The 8,010-nt window shown below is 31.3% G+C and overlaps 1 pseudogene; it reads left to right on the top strand.

Moving 5' to 3' along the window:
* Positions 1 to 3,757: 3,757 nt before the first annotated feature.
* Positions 3,758 to 7,665, top strand: LOC109706236 (annotated as a pseudogene).
* The last annotated feature ends 345 nt before the right edge of the window (positions 7,666 to 8,010 follow it).

Below are 8,010 nucleotides of genomic sequence, written 5' to 3'. Positions count from 1 at the left end.
TTTAGCTGATAATATCATGTCCTTGGAAGGAAGAGAAACGATAGAATGCAGTGCCATGTATTCGCACATTATAGTTGATAAGCTGCAAATCTAAAAGAACGATTGACAAAGAAATTTAGCACTTACATCTTGGCATAGTACAAAGAGAGCTATACTTTTTTACTCTATAGACAATCGAGAAGCTGCAAATCTAACCTTATTTTTATAGATTAGAAAAAAAAAATGATAAGTTAATAATTTTTATATAGATTAACATGTTAAGTGGGTGGAGATTATTTTTTTTCTCTCTCCTTTTAAATTAAGTAAATGTAATGTGATTTTATATTTGAATACTTTTAAATTATATTAACTTGTATAATCAAATTAAGTACTAGTAGTACTAATAAAAAATTATAATTTAGAAATATTATTATTTATTATTAATAATAAATAATTTTTTTATTAAGTGTTCATATATATAAAATTATATTACATTCACTTAATTTAAAAGGAGAGAGAAAAAAGATAATCTCCACCCATTTAACATATTAATCTATATAAAAATTATTAACTTATTATTTTGTTTCTAATTTATAAGTATGAGGCTAGGTTGGGAATATTTTTCAAAAGAAGACTAGATAGGAAAAATTTTTTTGTAAAGAGGCTAGATAAGTAAATGAAACCTTACTTTGCTACTTCCTCCGCTCGGCGAGAAATTGGTTAAACTGCTGCTGGATTTTCCCCGAAATTGCTTCTACCTAGAATATTATACCTTCAGAGCAGTACCACTCTACAGTGACAGAGATAGATGGAAGAGGCCTACGTCGACCTTGACTTTAAGGGTTAATTGCATATAAATTTATCGAATAGTAAATATATTTTTACAAGATTTAATTTTTAACTTTTATTTCTATAAAAATTTAATAATATTTATTTATTTTTTTCTGATTTGTTACCGTTAGAGAGGGATATTCATATTTATATGTCTGATTTATTATCGTTAGAGAGGGATATTGATATTTATTCCTCTGATTTGTTACCGTTAGATATTTATTAAATTTTTAACAATAAATAAGTAAAATGTCAAATTTTCATCCTTTTTAAAATCCAACCCAATCCATCTTTGTTACAACCACTTCTCTCACTCCATTTCTCCTAAATCTTGTTTTTAGCAAAGTACGAAAAAATAATAGAGAAAATTAAATGGAAAAGTAATACGCGTTTGATATGGGTGAAGCAATACGCGTTGTAGATAAATAGGGACGAAGAAATTCTAGTTACGGGTTCGAAACTAGCATTGGAGGAGAGCGAGGTAAAGAAAGAAGAAGAAGAAGAGTTTCTATTACTAGAGTTTTAATTGAGAGAAGAAGAGTATAATGTAAGAGCCGATCATCAATTTGGAAATCGCATCATTAAAAACAACTTGGTAGCATGGAGGCCTCCGTGCTACTGATAGTATATCAGCTTAGTTCTACATAAAAATATTTACTTAATAAAAAAAATATAGATTTATGAGAAGATAAGTGTAAATTATAATTTTAAAGTTGAAATCAATTCATTAAATTGTATAATTATTAAAATATTATAAATTTTGTTCGTGACCAACGCAATTTCTTCATGTTTGATGGATAAAAATGGGTAGATACTATAACATGCCATTTTGATTCAACCATTTAATCTATAAAAATTTTAATTTTAATAATTTTTTAATTTATTCTATATAAGTAATATGAAAAGAATTGATATAAAATTTAGACTTATTAGTTAATTATGTGTTAAAAAGATAGACAGATAAATTATGTAAAACATATTAATTAAGCTTGTAAAAATAAATTATACATTTAAATTTTAAAACATAATATTATTAAATAATTCAAACAAAAAAAATTAAAAAATTTAAAAATACAAATTAAAACTTTTTAGGATTTGATTAGCTGATTTATAGATTTAAATTATTTACAAGTTTTACTGTCCAATTAAAAGCTCCGATTTATAAAAATTCTATGTGGAATACTGTATACAAATTTTGTCTAACCAACTGTGCAGAGAATAACCCTGTTATTGATTTCTGCAAAATTTTCTTGCACTTGAATGCATAGAAAATTGCTGCATAAAGAATGATTCCGCTGCTAATTATTCACGAAATTAATCTACACTCTACCATATAGATAATTTAAAAGTTAAACTACAGAAAATCTCTTGTAAATATCATTATTTTTACCTTTTTTCTAACTTTTAAAAATCTATATTGTCTTTTTAAATTTTCAAAATTTTTTTCGAAAACTTACGAACGTTGATGAAGAGAACTAAATGATCAAATTATTCTTACCTGTTATACATCGAAAAAATAATTTGTAATATATTTTTATTATTTTTAAGGATTTTTTCATATTAATTATAAAAAATTAAGGAATAGTAAGGAGGCGTTTGGTTCGTAAATAAGGGGGGAATATGCCATTGTTCCCGTCCTTGTTTCCAAATGCTGTATTGGTATTCGAGAATAGTACTTCTCGGATCTCTAGAATAAGCTGGTATAATCCGGTATAAGCCTCAAACTGTTGTTCCATCTTTTTCCCTAAACCAAACTTGTTTTTAAGTGAGAATATGATCAATTAAAATTTAAATTTAATTTTAATTATAGTATTAAATTATTAATTAATCTAATTAATATATTTAATCATTTTATCTATTGCTTAAATAATAAAGTAATTAATTAATTAATTTATTATTTGTAATTAATTAGCTAATTAATTATTAATAATTAATGTGTTTACCCATAAACTAATATTTATATTGATCAATCATTAATATTTTTATTATCTAATTAATTTTTTTACAATTTACCAAATTAAAATAGTTTGCTAATTTAAAAATAAAATTCTTTTTTATAATTAATTAATGAATTAACTATTTTTATTATCTTATACAATATTCATAGCTAATAAATTTATTAATTTACTAAACTATTTTTAATTAATATTTTGATGTTAATTAATTAGATAAAATATTTTTAATTTAAAATTTTAACTCTTATATTTTTCTTGTTCTAATTTAACCATCCAAATACTATTTATTTTATTCTTAATAACAACTTAATTTTTATTTAAACGTAAAATTAATTTAGTTTTTGCTTATATATATATTTGTATCTATTTCTGAAATAAGTAATTTTTATTTATCCCATAACCAAACGTAGAGGGAACCTTTGGGAGAGCAAATTAAGTGCATTAATTTAAAATTTTAAATAATAAATAAATTTTTTGCAGTTAAAAAAAAAAGTATTTTAGCCAAATTTAAATTAATCTGATAATTAGGGTTTAGTGTCCCAGGAAACCTCTTCCCCCCTCCATTACAAAATCATCCGCTCCACCAATCATCCGCTCCATTACACTCTCTCTGTCTCTCCGACTCCCTCCGTTTCTCCCAACACTACTCTTCTTCTTCTTCTTCTTCTCTCTCTTTCCATCTCAAATGTTAGTATTTAACTCGAATATTTTCATTCTTAAATCTCTAATTAGACCTTACAATTTCAGTCTACAAAAACTGTTCTTTGAAATTAATCTCGATGATTGGTGTAAATTTGTTTTTTTCGTTGGCATCTCCTGTGATACTTTGTTGTTTTCATTTTTGCACGACAAGATGGTTGGTTTTCCTTTTCATGTTTGTGTTAATCTTTTTTTTTTTTTTTAATCTATAACTTAGTACCTTTCCCTGCGGCCAGGATATCTTAAGGAGCTTCTACCTGATTCGGCTCCCAGCAAGCCCGAAAATCTCGAAGATGTTTTTGACGGTGAAACTACTTCACTGTACTTCACAACGCGAGATTCTCTTCTCTGTTTTGATTAAGCCTTCTTCTATTTGCGAGAATAGGGATATGCGTATTCAGAAATGTTTTGCGTGCGCAGATATACGTCAGAAGATAATACCAGGCATCACCCATCGGCAGAGCCCCGATTATTTTGCTTATTATCCGTCTAATAGCAGCACTGCTGGGTTCCTAGGAGAGATGCTCAGCGCTGGCTTCAATATTGTTGGGTTCAGTTGGATAGCGTCTCCTGCCGCGACGGAGCTGGAGATGATCGTTTTAGATTGGTTCACTAAATGCTTAAGCTGCCTGAGCAGTTCTTTTCAACAGATAAGAATTGCGATGCTGTTAATGCCTATTTCGCTGGCTTTCGGAATGGCTTCGTTACTCTGGGAAGCAGTGGCTAGGCCTTTGGTAAAACAAAATCTCTGGAGCTTTCGCTATGGGTGTATATGCAAAAAGATCCCTTTAGTTTCCCTGCCTTATCTGCTTCGTTTTGGCTGATATTTGATGATCATCTTGCGGGGCGAGGTGGAAGGGTAATCCAAGGAACAGCGAGCAAAGCTGTCCTTGTAGTTCTATTAGCTGCAAGCGACAAAATTTTATTGAAGGCTGGAAGAAAGTCCCTTGAAAAGCTGGTGGTTTATTGTTCCGATCAGACACATTCTGCTATGTAAACGGCATGCCAGGTATTGTAAACATCATATTTGTCAAGCGTGTGGTTGTAAAAACAAGGCTTCCCTGCCTCATTCTCACACTAATAGTTCTTCCAATAAATCGGCTGAATTTCCAAAGACAGCTACTTTTGTGATTTGCTTTTTCATGTTATTTGCCTTGACTTTATATGTTGAATAAGGATTAAGAGGAGATGGTTCTTTTCTTCTTTTGAAATCGACAATATAAGCAGCCTACTGCTTGGGCCTTGGCATGTACCGTGCTGAGTGTCGTTATGATGTCCCATTCCACCAGCATCCTTTTGTGCAATGGTATACCATTTTTTTGTTTTATGTGTTTGAATGCATTCTTATGTACTCTTTTCTACTCAATTGATAGAATGATTTATGTCGACAAATTTGTTGAAAACGTTATATTGGACTTTGTTAGATTAGGGGTTAAATGTTTGAGAAAACCAAAGTGCCTCCAATTTGCTCTTAGTTTCAGCAAAGTCCTTGTCAAAATGAACAAATGATGTTTACAATGGGTAACTTTAGAAGCCATTCTCATTATTTGTCGTGGATCTCACCAAACTTTACTAGAAATACTTGGTTTTTTCGAGCTGATGGTTACAAATTGGGAGAACGAATCATTTTCCAATGAGCCCTTAAGTGTAGCAAATTGAATCATTCAAATGAGCCCGTGATGAGAGATGCTTGGATACTTTTGATAGATCTAATAATAAATTGTCAAATATTTATAATCTAATCTCTTGCGTTTAAGCACTCATGAAGTTATGAGCTGATATGCTTTTCATGGTAGACAGCAGGGATATTTCCAGAAAACTATAGAGTGCTCAAGGTTGATAGCAGTTCAAACTTTGCTCTTCTTTCTGAAGTACTCAGTGAAGTGATTTCCAAGGACTTAACATTTGGCTTGATCTCATTTTTCCTCTATGCTACTGTAAGGATCAAGTGTTTAAGTTTCTTTCCTCCGAATTTTTTCCTTATCCTTGAATCAGAATGAGAAACTTTGATATAATTACCTGATATATCCCTGCAAAATCATCTATATACATATGTACCCATGTAAAATCAGAATTTTTGTAAATACCCCTGGAAAGGCGCAGTTTCTTACGGAAATATCGTTATATTAAGTTGGCGAGTCATTGGAGACCTAATGGACTTTATTATCCTCTTCATTGTTGATATTGGTATTTCTTTTAGTACATATTATCTCCTTGGAATTTAATCTGGTTTGTCCTCATATTAAGTTTCTCCTGATTGTTTCTTTGCATTAATGCTAGTTTTTATATGGTATTGCATGGCTGTCTTTCTATTTTCCATTTTTTTTAATTTTACTTTTTGCCTCTAGCCTCATTGTAAACCTCTGTTTAGAATCTTTGGCTCTGAATGTAGCATCTGCTTGGTTTCTTTTCTTTTCTTTTCTTTTCTTTTCTTTTTTCCTTCTTTGTCAAAGAGATTGCCATCTTGTTGCATAATGCTTCATGATATGTTTGGCATCAATGATTGCTCTTGCTTAGAAAATTGAAAATTTGTTGGAAACTTTTTTTTTGCTTAGAAAAAATGCTCGTTTTACAAGCAAATAGTAACAACAATTATAAAATGCTGTTTCATAGCATACTTTTAATATCAAGTTTGTAGAAAAATGTGATAAAGATGCGAACCCCAATAAGTGTTTACATATATAGCCTTTTCTTTTGTCAATTCCCTAAATTCTGAGGTGTTGAATTAGCAATTTATTCCTTTCAGGTGGGCACTACCTCTTCAGCAGCTGTAGATCCATTATTGAAACTAGCAAAGATTTCTAAGGTATTGTAAGTTATAATTGATCTACAAAAAATACAGAGAAATTTATGCGTTAGCAATGAAAATTCTTTATAGTTGAGTACTTTGGTTCTGCTTTTATCATCTCAATTGTTACATTGTAAAAAGAGTATGCTGACCTCTCTCAGTCCCTTTGTAAGCCATTTTGAAATAGGACCCCGATTTTTTTTCAGTTTTTTTTGTTTTTTTGTGATTTTCACAACTTCTCAACTTTTCTCATTATGATTTACGAAATTTTTTTTTTTTCCTGTTGAATTAGGGAGCCTGTTATATTTAATTGTCACTGTGTAATAATATTATATACAGTGCTGTCCACTCACCGGCTGACATAGTATTGGTTTGTTTACTAGTTACTATTTAGTGGCCAAGCCCTAAAGAAGCTGTCGATTTAACTGAATCCCTATGAAATTGACAGAAATGATTCAAATCAAAGCAAGAAAAAATTAAGGTGATGTCAGTTGAAGAAATAAAGTTGGAGGGTCTATTCCAAAATGGCCTATTTTCATACATTGTTACTATTTCGCAGAGGCCCGTATAATTGTAAAGTTTGAAATTTATTTAAAATTATTTGTGCTAGGTCCATAACATGTGGTTCCATGTTGATAATGCACATGCGGGCAGTTCTTGTATATGTCGAGAGTACTGTCATCATAATGGCGGCGTGGAGGAAGCAGATTCATTTTGAATGAATGCTCATAAATGGTATCTTACAAATTTTGATTGCTCGTTGCTTTGGGTAAAGGTATGGCATATAGCTTGTTAATATCAAATATTAATTTCTGAAGGATGCATTCACTTTCTGTTTCCTCCTTGCAATGGATCTTGCATAGGATATGCTAATTACGTTTAAAATGTTGATGGGTTAGTCTATATCAATAATCTGAAGAATACATGGATATTGTGAGTCTTCATATTTTTAAATCAAAGCATAGTTATGATTTTTTTTTTTCTCCAATAGAAATTCCTTGCTAACAGGATCGGAGTGCTCTCATACAATCTTTGTCCACAAATCCCGATGAGGAGTTACAGCAGTTGCAAGAGAGAATGGCAGATCATCAAAGGTACCTAACCACAGGCCGCGCGTACATGCTTTCCGGTTTGAGCTCGCATTCTATGCAAAGGGCGACAGCATTGGGGAACTCGACCGACAGTGCTAACCTTGTTGGTGCCTATCAGACGCAATCCATGGTCGACATGGTGCGCCGATCGCAGATGCTGGGCCCACCCTCGCCTCGAAGTCCGGTCAGGCCAAAGGGAAGATAACAACATGGTTATCTTCAGTTGACCAATAAAAGGGAACAAAAAGGGTGAAAATTTATAGTAAACATTTTTGCTTCCTTGGTCAGTACTCGTATGTTTCTTTCTTATTGTTAGTGTTAAGGTGGTGGGGGGTATACAAAAGAGTAAAATCTGGAAAGGTGGAGAAGGGATGGGTTGTGTTAAATGGTGTTAAGTGTTGTAACGGGAAAAGTTGTAGGTGCTTTTTCTTTTCTTTCTTTTTTCTTTTTCTCTGTCTCTCTCTGTTTCTAAGCATTTTGGTTTTGTGATTTTGGTGTTGTATATAAGGAAGTTTTGCTTGGTATGCTCGTAACTTTGTGGGCATTTATTGAAACACCTCTGCTTGGTCATGCTCGGCTTGTTTATGATTGAACCAAGCTCGAGCTTTGCTTATTCAATTTTGAATCGAACTTGAGCTGCTTGTGAATAGATGCCTTAATAAAAGAT

The sequence above is a fragment of the Ananas comosus genome, unplaced genomic scaffold (assembly GCF_001540865.1).
Source record: "Ananas comosus cultivar F153 unplaced genomic scaffold, ASM154086v1, whole genome shotgun sequence".
Taxonomy (NCBI): Eukaryota; Viridiplantae; Streptophyta; class Magnoliopsida; order Poales; family Bromeliaceae; genus Ananas; species Ananas comosus.
The sequence above is the reverse complement of the archived record's forward strand: the minus strand, read 5'-3'. Positions and strand labels throughout refer to the sequence as shown.